A 12,388-nucleotide genomic window follows, 5' to 3' on the forward strand; every position below is an offset into this window, starting at 1 on the left:
CTCTTCTGGTCTTCCTATGCTCGTGTTTTTCTTGCTTTTTCTTGGAGGCTTTGCAAAAGTGAACGAAGAATAAGAAAGCTAATACAAAGTGGAAAAATGAAAATATTTTGCAAGTATGTAGCGATGACTCTTTTTTTTTTCCATTTAAAACTGAGAGTTCCTCGACCACGTAATGTATACAGTTGCAAGCCTTACAAATAGTATCATTAATAACAAAAAAGTATACGCAAAGCAACGTAACCCCTCCATCTCGACACACACAAGAAACTAAGCGGCACCTCGAACAAGTTTTACAGTTTTGGCCCATTAAAACACATTTGTAGCTTGTCTAAAATACTTAGATGATTTGACCCATGCAGTATTTATTTTCAAAGGATCTTCTGCCAGATCTATGTCTTACTAAAGCAATTAACGTAGTTATTTTTGGAAGTAAGCATATAATGTCTTCTCTGCAGTGGGTTGAAACAATTTAAGTCTTGATGTCTAGTCTTCAGCTATCACTAAAAGTAAACTTAAATATTTAACACAGTAGTAGAGGAAAAACAGCTACAAAGTTTACTTGAAAATAAAGTGAGTCATTTCATTGAGCCATTTATCTCTTCTGCTTGCACGCATGACCAACAGAAGTTTGTGTCTGTCCTCAGTTCTCTCCCCCAGATAGTCAACAGCTGTTGCTTTCTTCAAACTGTAAACTCCATCTTCCTGTTTTACCTTAACTACTTTGCTCAGGCTGCCTTGGTTAAATGGCAATTCAAAATCTGAAAAGTTTTTGTAAATCACAGCAGTTATATTCTGAGTAACAGCTGCTAGGTGATACTAGGGATCAGTCAGGCCTACTAACATCAACACAGTTAATTCAGGTACTGTTTCCAAACACAAACCATTTAAAAAGAAACAAACAAGCAAACAAACAAAACAAAACAAAAACAACAAGCTGAGCCTGGAAATAAGGTTTTTCAGAGTAGAATCAAATGATTTTCTTATCTGAGGATAATGTAGCAGATTAATATAGCTGATATCTATCTGAATCCATAAAATTTCCCTTTTATGTTAGCAGACCTAATTTGTCTACACCATATACATCACATGGATGAACAAGTGCAGAGACTTTATTTCAGGTTTTTAAAAAAAATATATGCATAGTTTTTATCCCCTTTGTAATTGTTTTAATATCTTATACATTTATTGGTCATGTCTTAAATACTTTTGGCTTAGATTTTATGTCATCCATAAAATAATAATTTTCTGCAGGCTTGAAAATGTAATGTATCATTTAGATCCAACCTTGCACTTGGGATAAGGTCTTATGCTTCCATGTACATAAATGTCTTCCTTTTCTGACAGAGGTAGGTATCCACTGTCTTGGGTGTACTACAAATATTGTAGCAGAGATGACAAGAAAAAAGTAATAGTTGAGATCCATCACTTGGGTTTTAAAATAGTGATTTGAACTAAAAGCAAAGAAAACAATTGTGAATGCCAAGGCTTTTGATTTGCAATAACTGGCTTTTTGACAGACAGGTTTTTGAGTAGCGAAAGTCTGGTCTTGGGTATCCAGAGCAAAGTCCTGGTGGAATCAGGAAATAAAGTTAATGGGTTCAGGACTATCTTTGGAAGAAAGCAGACAGGAGCCGGATAATCTCGCCTAGAATTGTTTTGGGGAAGATAAGAGATAGGCAGGAATCTCACATTTAGCTCCTGCCTTCCCCCAGGCCAGAAAATACACTTAGCTGATACTAGTAGGGATGGATACCAACAACCAGAATCCAGAGGAAATGTAGAGATCATGGTGATTTATAAAAAAAAAAAAAAAAAAAGACAAAAGCACATCTATATTTTTTGCACATCTTGTATTTTTTACTGTGAAATATGCTAATGTGATAATGTAGATTAAGAGGTAAGAGTTTACTAGTTTTTTCCTTAGTAGAATATGTAAAAGAATATTGTGGAAAGCTTTGAAATGTACAAAACATCTGCTAGGTATCCTGTCTAGAGAACTCTCCTGGATTATCGATGCTTTTTGTTGTCTTTAAGCTAATTTGCCATCTAAATTGTATACTGATGGAAATAACTTTTTTTCCATAGAAATGCAAATGTATTTTATCAATGGAAGTGCAATTTGTTATTTTCCTGTGGATATTAACCAATTTTGAATCTATTTACACTTTCATTTCAGCATTTCTGAGTGCCTATATATATATATATATATACACACACACACATGTTTTTTGAATTCTTTTTTGAACTGGTTGTAACATCTTACCGGTTCCCTCATTTAATAGTGAGTTAAATACATTCTTTGACATGTTTTAATTTGATATATGTATACGAGTCATGAGTTTACCCTTCTAAAAATGATAATTTAATATATATTTTTTGGTGAACGGGACATTTCTGGAGATACGTTAACTTATTTAAAAATCTGTGAATGAGGATGGAGGTCTTAGGCATCTCCCCTACACGGCAGGGGGAAAAGTTTGTGGAACAATAAGTGGTAGTTATTTATCTCCAATCAAAATATCTAGCTATTATGTGCTTAGGGACAAACTCTTTTCCCTTGGCTTTGTGTTTGCATGGGAAGGTTTTTCCATTGGGAATAGACCCTCCTGTTTTCTCTACCCCTTTTATTCTGGCCTCACTGAGGGAGATGAAGTGACTTACCTGATTGGAAAGACTGGAAGAAAAATTTGGACCAAATTCAGAAGGAACATAGCTCAATCCCCTTTTCCTGCTATGCTTTAGGATTTGTTGCTTTCATTTTAGAGATTTTGTAGGGAGAAGCACGAAACATGACAGGACTACCATCTATCTGCATTGCCAGTGGGGTCCACTGTACTAACATGCTCCATTTTCCAAGACCTTTATCAATAAGAAAGCTGATATTTTTGAGCTCCATTGCTTGCATCTATCTCTCAAGTGTTTTAGAACATGGATGAGAAAAGGGGTAGTTATTTATTAGTCTCTCAAACTCTAGACCCAAGAAAAGGAACTGTTGTATCAGTCTTTCATATATAAATACATAAACTGATGTTGGCATGCTTTAACTCCAATCAATAGGATACATTCCAGAAATGCCTTAATAGAAATTGGAGAGTACAGAATAAAGTTACGTGACAAAGCAACCCTGCAACCCTGTGGAGTAGAAATATCCAATTAAGTCTTTGGTATTCAATTTTATTTATTTTAATTTTTTTTAAATGTCTAACACTTTTTCTAGGCGGTGAATTATGTTATGGGGTGAGTCCAATGCCCTGTATGTTTTCTGAAAGCATAGGGATTTTGCTCACTATGATAAGTTAATCAAGCTAGAGATGTTGCAGATTTCTTAATATAGTGATGATAGAAATTAGAAGAATATACTAGACAGAACAACCCCAGGCTGAAATCACGAACAGCCTCCAATGGTTTGATGACATAATTTATATCCTGTAAAAAGTAATTAGATGGTTTCATGCAACATTTTTTTAAGCTTCTATGTTACATTTATCTACTTAGTCCAATAAAACATTTACTAAGGATTTGTTGTAAATGTAGTACATAAATGAGAATCACAGACATAATGAATATCATGATTTTGTAATGTAAAGGAAGGTTACTTAAAGTTTACAGCACCAATGACTGACTGCATGAATCCCAGAAAAGATTACCAAAATAGTTTTTTCACAAAGCCAAGCCGAGTTATTTATTAAGCCAGTAAGAGAGACTCCTACCTTGAGATTCTTTGCAGCTTCTCAGGAGAGGAAAGATAGGTGGGATATTTATAAGATTTTGAGAGGTTTTGTTTAAGGTACGTCTTTCAATGTGGGATAGGGGGCTGATTGAGACTGAGGGAAGTTTGTAGCAAAATAGTTTAGAATCGGTGGACACAGTGAGGTAAAGGTTTGAAAGTAAGTTTTGAAGAGTAAACAGTTGATTGATGGACTTACTGGAGCAATCCAATGTCCCGAGAAAGGGTATTTACTCTGAAAAGGGCTAGCTGAGCAGTCTGTTCCTGGAACAAATGGAGTTTTGGAAAGTTCCTCCAAAAAACAATTAAGTTGTTTGCAACTCCATCTTCCTGGGCAAGAATTTACTGGCATAGTAAAGTCTCAATAGGACAGGCAGTTTAACTGTAAAGTCATTTTGATGTAAACAGTATACTATGTAGCGATAGATCATCTAGGTTCTCTACAGCAAGTTTTTATAATGTAATCTTCAGTCACATTTAACTTTTCAGCCATTTGTTTATTATCTCAGAATATATATAAACACAATTTATTGGAAAGGGCAATTTAGAAAATATTGTTTAGTATTTTAGAACTAAAAGAAATGGAAGAAATAAAAATAATCGGACTTACTAAATGCCAGAATAATACTGAAAAAATGAAATGGAGACTTTTTTAGATAGAATTGTTTTGATTGTTATTTTCCTTGGAAGTAGTTTGGGGTACTTCCAAAATAGATATGTCACTTTCATTGTACTTTGCTCACACTAAAATACTTTATAGACATTAAGTTTCTTTATGTATTTTTAAAATTCGTGTTTTCTTGTTAAGTATTAACATTAAATGATGATATTATTAATGCTTCTGTAAATATAAAATTGGTTTTTTGGCAAGTCATTTGTTTGTGGATATGCCTCATCTAGTTCTGCCATACCCATCAATGAATTTGATCGACATTACAACTGACAATTTCAGTATCAAGCAGATAGCTTTGGTATCGGAGTAGAAATCAAAACAACATAAAATATCTCAGAGAAGTGAAACAGGATTTGTGGTTGTTTGGAAACAGATTCCATCGGAATTCTTTAGCTGTTATTTTGAGCATCACGTTAGGAATTCCACACCAGGTGTGTCTGGCTTGTGATCTCAGTCTCTCCTTCCCCTTTTTACAATTTAGCTTTAAAGTTTTCATTCCTTTCCTTTCATTTTATTGAGTAGCTAGCGTAAGAACCTAGATCTTCACTTTCTTTCTCTTTTTAATTAGGGGGAATCAACATCTTTAGAGGTGAACAAATTTAGGAGCTAAGGCAATCCTGAGAACAAGAACAAAGGCAGAAGTATCATGTTTCTGGATTTCAAACTACACCAGTAAGAAAAGCCATAGTATGAAAGTAGTTTTCCAAAAGCTATAGTAATAAAAACAGTATGGTACTGATGCACAAATACATACATCAACCAATGGAACAAAATAAAGAGCCCAGAATTAAACCTTGGCATAAACAGTCAACTAGTATTTGACAAGGGAGCCGTGAATACCCAATGGGATGATGCTGGGAAAACTGGAAAACGAAGGAACAATGCAGAGCAATGAAACTAGACTCCTATCTCATATCACTCATAAAAATTAACTCAAATTGGATCAAAGACTTAAACATTAAGATCTGATACCATAGGGCATTCACTTTCAAATGCCTCCTCTCTATAAAGAGAGCTTTCATACTATTCCTCCTGTCTGAACTTATACTCTAATAAACTTTGGCTGCTGCAAAAAAAAAAAAAAAAAAAAAAAAATCTGATACCATAAAACTTCTGAAAGAAAATGTAGGGAATAAACTCACCAATCTTGGTCTTGACAATAGTTTTTGGAGCTTAATGCCAAAAGCACAGAAAAACAAAATAAAATCAACAAATCAACAAAACCTATCAAACTCAAAAGCTTCTGCATGGTAAAAAAGAAACAATTAACAAAATAAGAAGACAACTTATAGAATGGGAGACAATTTTTGCAAACCATATTTCAGATAAAGGATTAATACCCAAAATATATAAAAAACTCAGTCAACTTCAACAACAACAACACCACCACCACCACCAAACAATCTGATTAAAAATGCAGAAGACCTAGACATTTTTCCAAAGAGGACATCGAAGAGGCCAACAGACACATGAAAAGGTGCTGAACATCACTGATCATCAGGGAAATGCATCTGAAAACCACAATAAGATTATCACCTCACACCTGTTAGAATGGCTATCATCAAGAAGACAAGAGACAGCAGGCGCTATAGAGATTTAATGTACTATATAATGAATATAGACAATAATATTGTACTGTAATTATGTAATGTGATAAATATTGGTACATGGCTGTCATATGGTAATATATAAATATATCAAAATAACATGGTGTACACCTTAAACTTGCACAATGTTACATGTTAAATTTATCCAATTGAAATTAAAAAAAATTTTTTTTTAACATTTATTCATTTTTGAGAGACAGAGAGAGAGCATGAGTGGGGAAGGGGCAGAGAGAGAGGGAGACACAGAATCTGAAGCATGCTCCAGGCTCTGAGCTGTCAGCACAGAGCCTGACGCAGGGCTTGAACTCACAAACTGCGAGATCACAACCTGAGCCAAAGTCAGAGGCTCAACCAACTGAGACACCCAGGCACTCCTGAAATTTTTTTTTAAAGAAGGGAGCTCATGATAGAAAAAAAAAAATGATTCAGTTAGCTGATAGTTTAACAATCATTGTGTAGTTAAATGTATAATTAATCCAGAAGGCCCATATTATCAAGGAAAATAGATAGGTTTTAAAATTTTCTTCCCAGGCTTCTGTTATGGGATATTGCTTTCCTTTTTAAGACTACCTTTGATATTAATTGTAGCCTGATTTCACTTGAAGAAAAGAGGATGAATAGGTAAGAAAGACAGTGTAAAAATAGGGACATCAAAAGCCAGACTCCTCAAAGATATTGTAGATTGCATTCGTTCATTTCAAACTGAATGTTCATTGAGAGGATTGTCAATTTCCTTACAAATAATCAAGTGTATCAGTGTCCTGATACCCATTTTTACCATCCACATCTACTCATTCAACTAATATTTATTGGGTATATACTATGTATAATATTCTATGATAAGTGCTACAGACAGAATGGTTTCTACCCCTGTAGAGCTTACACTCTAGATGGGAAGGCAACTGAAACTGATGTAGTTGGTCTGATACAGTTGCATGACTAATGATGTGGAACATGAAAAACAGTTAAGCAAGAAATACTGCAGTTGAATTATTGTCTGCCAGTTTTATGACTTGTGGAAATCCCAAATTACTTAAGTTTCTTTGTTTTGGGGAAAATATATGTTTTTGGTTATATAGCTATAATGAGAACAGATACTTATTGTCCTGTGTGAAGAATGGCTTGACAAAAGCCATTTCTCCTCATATTCTTGGTATTATAGTATCAGAGTATTGGGGGATTTTCAAGAAGGCCTAAGAAACTTCCTGGAAGGGAAAGGATCAAGAGACTCAGCCTTTCTTTTCTGAAAATCACTCCAGAACCTCTCTAATGAATCAAGATGGTCACACACACAATTGGTTCCAGAATGACAGTATGAGGCCTGTTCCCCTGGGATGCAACTGTATTAGAAAAAAAACAAAAAAAGAAAGAAAGTCTGGAAATCACCTTAGAGTCCTACAGAAAATGAAGAAACGTTTACTTAGGAAACCCTAATATCTCAGTAAAAACAGTAAAAGTCTGGGCACTTGAGCTATGACCTCTTCTCTCTCTCCCTTCCTGTTTAGTTCATGATGGCAGGAACTCCACTCTGGATGGGTGTGGCCAGAGAGACAAGGCTTCTTCTCTTCCTGTAACTTCCAATCAAGGGCTAAAGTATCTCCCCCAAGAGAGGGAGGTTATCAGCCTTTTTCATCACCGCCCCCCCCCAAGCTTTGTAATGCAGAAGGAGAAATTCCAGGCAGGTGGGTGTGGCTGAGAGACTGGGGGCTCACCTACCTTTACCCAACTCCTTTGGTGGTGGGAAGGGGCCAGTAGAGGCTCTACAGGAGGCATGACAGACTGAAAACACAGGTGCTGTCATTACACTTGTCTGGCTTATTCATTGGATAGAGGACCCACACCAGGAGAGAGAAGCTGAGAAGACCAGAGGCTACAGTCTTTACCTGCTGTCCTGATCATAAAGCAGAGGTGTCACTCTGAGAGTAGCAGCACTGTCCTGGCTCCCAGATCTGGGGCAGTGACTCAAAGATTTTGCTTTGGATGAAGAGGTAGGATGGCAAAAAGGGCACTGACAATCTCCTTAAAAGAACTGATTTATTTGTAACAGAATATGGGGAGTGTAGCTACCTTATCAGAGAGAATCAGAGAAAGAGAAAGATAAAAAGAGCTCTCTTGAGGCCAGAACAAACCTCAAAGACTAGCCTCAAAAACTACCTTTGCAAAGGAACCTAAATTTAATTGGATCAGGCTCTGGAGCAATTTATGCCCCAAGGCATAGTCTAAACAACAGCACAATCAGTCAGCAATTAGTGGAGCCTAACAGATGGTAGTGAGACTTAAAGAGGCGAACAGTTTAACAAAGGGGGGGGGGGGGAAGTCCAAAGGAGCCCAGCTAAAGCTACTGTCATCCCAGGGTGGCTGTGCCATGCCCAGGGCCTTGCCCTCCGAGGGGCAACATCAGAGGTTTCAGACTGTGGGGGAAAAAGACTTCACTAAAGTAGTACAGCCACATCATTAAACAAATAAATAAGCAAACAGCAGCAGTAATACTCCCTAGGGGAGATCGGTGCCTATATTTGTTATAATCGCTATTATCATACAATTATGATTATTGTCTAAAAATGCCCACAATACATTATCTAAAATGCCCACACACAGGGAAAAAAGCAGGCAACAGACATTGCCAGTGAGAGGCTCAGATGTTGGACTTAAGAGTCAAAAACTTCAAAGCAGCCATTATATAAAGGCCCCCAAAACAAAAAGAAACCATGCTTAAAGACGTACAGAAAGATATGATGACTATGTCTCTTAGAGAGCGTATAGAAAGAGATAGAAATTATTATTTTAAAAAAAGGACCAGATGGAAATTTTGGAGTTGAAAAGTATAATAACTGAAATGAAAACTTGATTATACTAGGTCAACAGTAGATTTGAAGTGGCAGAAAGAAGAATAAGCTAACTTGAAGAAAAACCAATAGAGATTCTGCAATCTAAAGAACACAGATTTTAAAAACGAAGAAATATGGATGGGGTCTCAAAGAAATGGGAGACACTATTAAACATATCAACGTACATGTAATAGGAGTACCAAAAGGAGAGGAGAGGTAAAAAAGAAGAAAGAATAAGGACAAATTATATAATGGCCCATATATATATATATATATATATATATATATATATATATTTTTTTTATATATGTGCCATTATTATATATGTGTATATTATATATGTGTGTATATATATATGTATGTGTGTATATATATATATGTGTGTATATATATATATATATATATAATGGCTGAAATATGAGAAATAGATACATGGAATCCTAAAGGAAATTTTACTTTGAGGGAATCATAGGCCTAGATTGGCATTCCAGACCCTACACCAGGCTCTCTGTTGTCTTGAGAAGGCTAGCTCTAGGCCCTGTGTAGTTAATGCTGGCAACCTTCTGACTTATTTACCCTTGGTGTGGGGAAATGTCTCACTTCTTTGAGTAAATCACATTGAAAGGGAGATCTGAATGATACACGAGAGTGGGGGAGGGTGGTGCATTTGTGCTCCCATTTAGGACAGAGGGAATGTGTAAAGTTTCTTTGAGACAGAATGGTGTCTCAAAGACATGTGCATTGAGACTGAAGGGAAGCAGAAACCCATGTGAGGCTGGGGGGAAGCCAGTGTTAGTTCATGAGATTTGTAAGCCACGGGGATGATGTTTTAAAATTTTCAATTTGAGGTAATTGTAGATTCACACACATTTGCAAGAAATAATAGACAAACTGGGTACCCTTTACCCAGTTTCCCCCAATGATATCATCTTGCAAAACAGCAGTACGACATTGCAGCCGTATGTTGACAATGATAAAATCAAGGTACAGAACATTTCCATCAATGAGATCTCTCATGTTGCTCTTTTATAGCCCTATCCACTTTTTTCTTGCTTCCACCACTTTCCTATTCCCAGGTTAACACTAATCTGTGCTCCATTTCTATAAGAGCAGTGGCAAATAACTGCATAGCGAGATGGTAGAGTTTGAAGAGTAATTAATTACTCAAGACAGATGTTTTGCAGTGGTTAGAAAATTCAAAGGAATCTTATGAAACCGGGTCAATACCAGTTTTGGCATGTCACACAATATTGGTAATTCTTAATATGAATTTGGTATTCAGCTACAGATAAATTAGAAATTTTGATTAAATAATTTTGAGTAAAGAAGTCAACAAATGAATTAAATAGCAAAATTGATTGGCCAAGTATAGCTCAGTTATCCAGAAGAGATGTCCAAGAATGTCTCCCAGAAAGCTGGAAAAAATAAAAGAAAATTGAAAAGAAAAGGAAGATGGAATGTTTTGTCATTTTTTATTTATTAAGACAATCAGGGTTTCTCTGTATGTGGGCATCTTTGCACTGGGCTAGGCAGATCCTGACAGACTCAAAACATAGTTCCTAGGGTTTGGAATACTCAATGAAGAGGAAGGAGATCCAGGGTGAGGTAGGCAAGTGCCCATGTGGGGCAGGCTTAAAGTGTGTCAAGAGATATTATACAGATGCTAGTTGGCTGAGAAAGAAAATGGCCCCAAAAAGCTGAGGTTGGGAACAGAACATAGATCTGATTTGTTTAATAATTTTGTCCATGAACAAGCATGTTGTAAGACACAGATAAGGGTGAAAAGAGAGCATAGGTCTGTTATTCTCAAACTTGATGCACAGGGGAATCACCTGAGGATTTTTAAAAATGATCAGTGACTCAGTACCATCATCAGAGACTATGGTTTTATTGGTTTGGGGTATGATCTAGGCACCAAGATTCTTAGCAGCTTCCTAAGTGATACTGATGTACAGTCAAGGTTGGGAGACTGGTTAGATGTAGGCCTGTTCAGTATGGTAAAACTGGTGGTTTATGTATTTACATATGATTCTTCCTTTTCTAAAGAACTTGAGTTAGGGTAAATAAGTGAATTTACAAGTAAGACAATTGGAATTAAAAATAGCCCCAACAAATTTAGAACATCCATAGAAATGGTTCTTAACTGTCCCTCCACATGTGAATCATCTTAGAGAGCATTTGAAATATTCTAGTTCCTGACCCCAATCCTTGGATCTGGGCTGGACTCTGTCCCAGACATACAGTATTTTTGAAACAGAAGATACTAATGTACAACTAGGCTTGAGAACTGCTTAAGCAAAATGCAACTTCAAATAGATGCTACCAGCATCTGAAATAAACTTATTATCTCATTTAATCATTAAGTTGAGTTCAAAGTTCCTGACAGCTAATTCAAAGGGGCTACATGTGGGGCGCCTGGGTGGCGCAGTCGGTTAAGCGTCCGACTTCAGCCAGGTCACCATCTCGTGGTCCGTGAGTTCGAGCCCCGCGTCAGGCTCTGGGCTGATGGCTCGGAGCCTGGAGCCTGTTTCCGATTCTGTGTCTCCCTCTCTCTCTGCCCCTCCCCCGTTCATGCTCTGTCTCTCTCTGTCCCAAAAATAAATTAAAAACGTTGAAAGAAAAATTAAAAAAAAAAAAACAAAAAAAAAACAAAGGGCCTACATGTTACATAGCTACCATTTTCTGGATGAAGTATACAAAACTCTTTTTTAGAGATGACATATTTCTGGAATAGAATTTAAAATTAAATTTTGCTGGACTGATCTTCATGTAAGGTCTTGAGTAGTGAGTTAGGGCTCCAAACAAATCCACACAAAAGACACTGGCAGGATGCTTAAATGAATACTTCTCATAGAGAGCTGCTATGGTACAGAGGATACATCTTTAAAATGGGTCTGTGAAGAAAGTTTTGGCTAGCAAAGAAGCAAGAAGACCTGAGAGAAAGTCTTTTATTATTAACCTAACTTAGATATTATTCAGTTACCCCATTAGAATTAGATCGCTTCTCTAGCTTGGGGAATCATAGACTGCCAAGGAATATTCCTGAGACCTGAAGTGCACAAGTCCTTCAGTGTTCCATGAAGAGATTACATAAAGATCTGTTTCAGCTTTGGCCAAATTTCTTGGTTATTTCAAGTTCATCCTTTGTCTTTGGGAGACGGGGAGGGTGAGCTAATGAAAGTAGATAGAGAAACCTTAAGGGAAAAGTCCACCTCTGAGACACAAGAGAGGTGGGATCTGAAGGGACCTGAGTCCTGCTTTAGGACCTCAGTAAAAGGGATCTGAGTGGCCATCCAGAAGTGGGATGCTAAAGCTTACCATCACATGTGTCTTGGAGCATATGGCTCTTGTTGTAGCCTACATAGAATATCTGCTCTACAGCTACCAGAAAGAGAATTCATTCATGGAATAACTTCCAATCAGCACTTGATAAGGGTTCAGAATGTGTGAGAGCTGAAAAAGAATCTAACAGACAAGTATTTTGGCATTATTTGGTTCCTTGAGGTTACCTCTTGGTAACCTCGTTTGCCTTGATACTCTTGGGTTGTCTCTG

Source organism: Panthera uncia, assembly GCF_023721935.1.
Source record: "Panthera uncia isolate 11264 chromosome A1 unlocalized genomic scaffold, Puncia_PCG_1.0 HiC_scaffold_16, whole genome shotgun sequence".
NCBI lineage: Eukaryota > Metazoa > Chordata > Mammalia > Carnivora > Felidae > Panthera > Panthera uncia.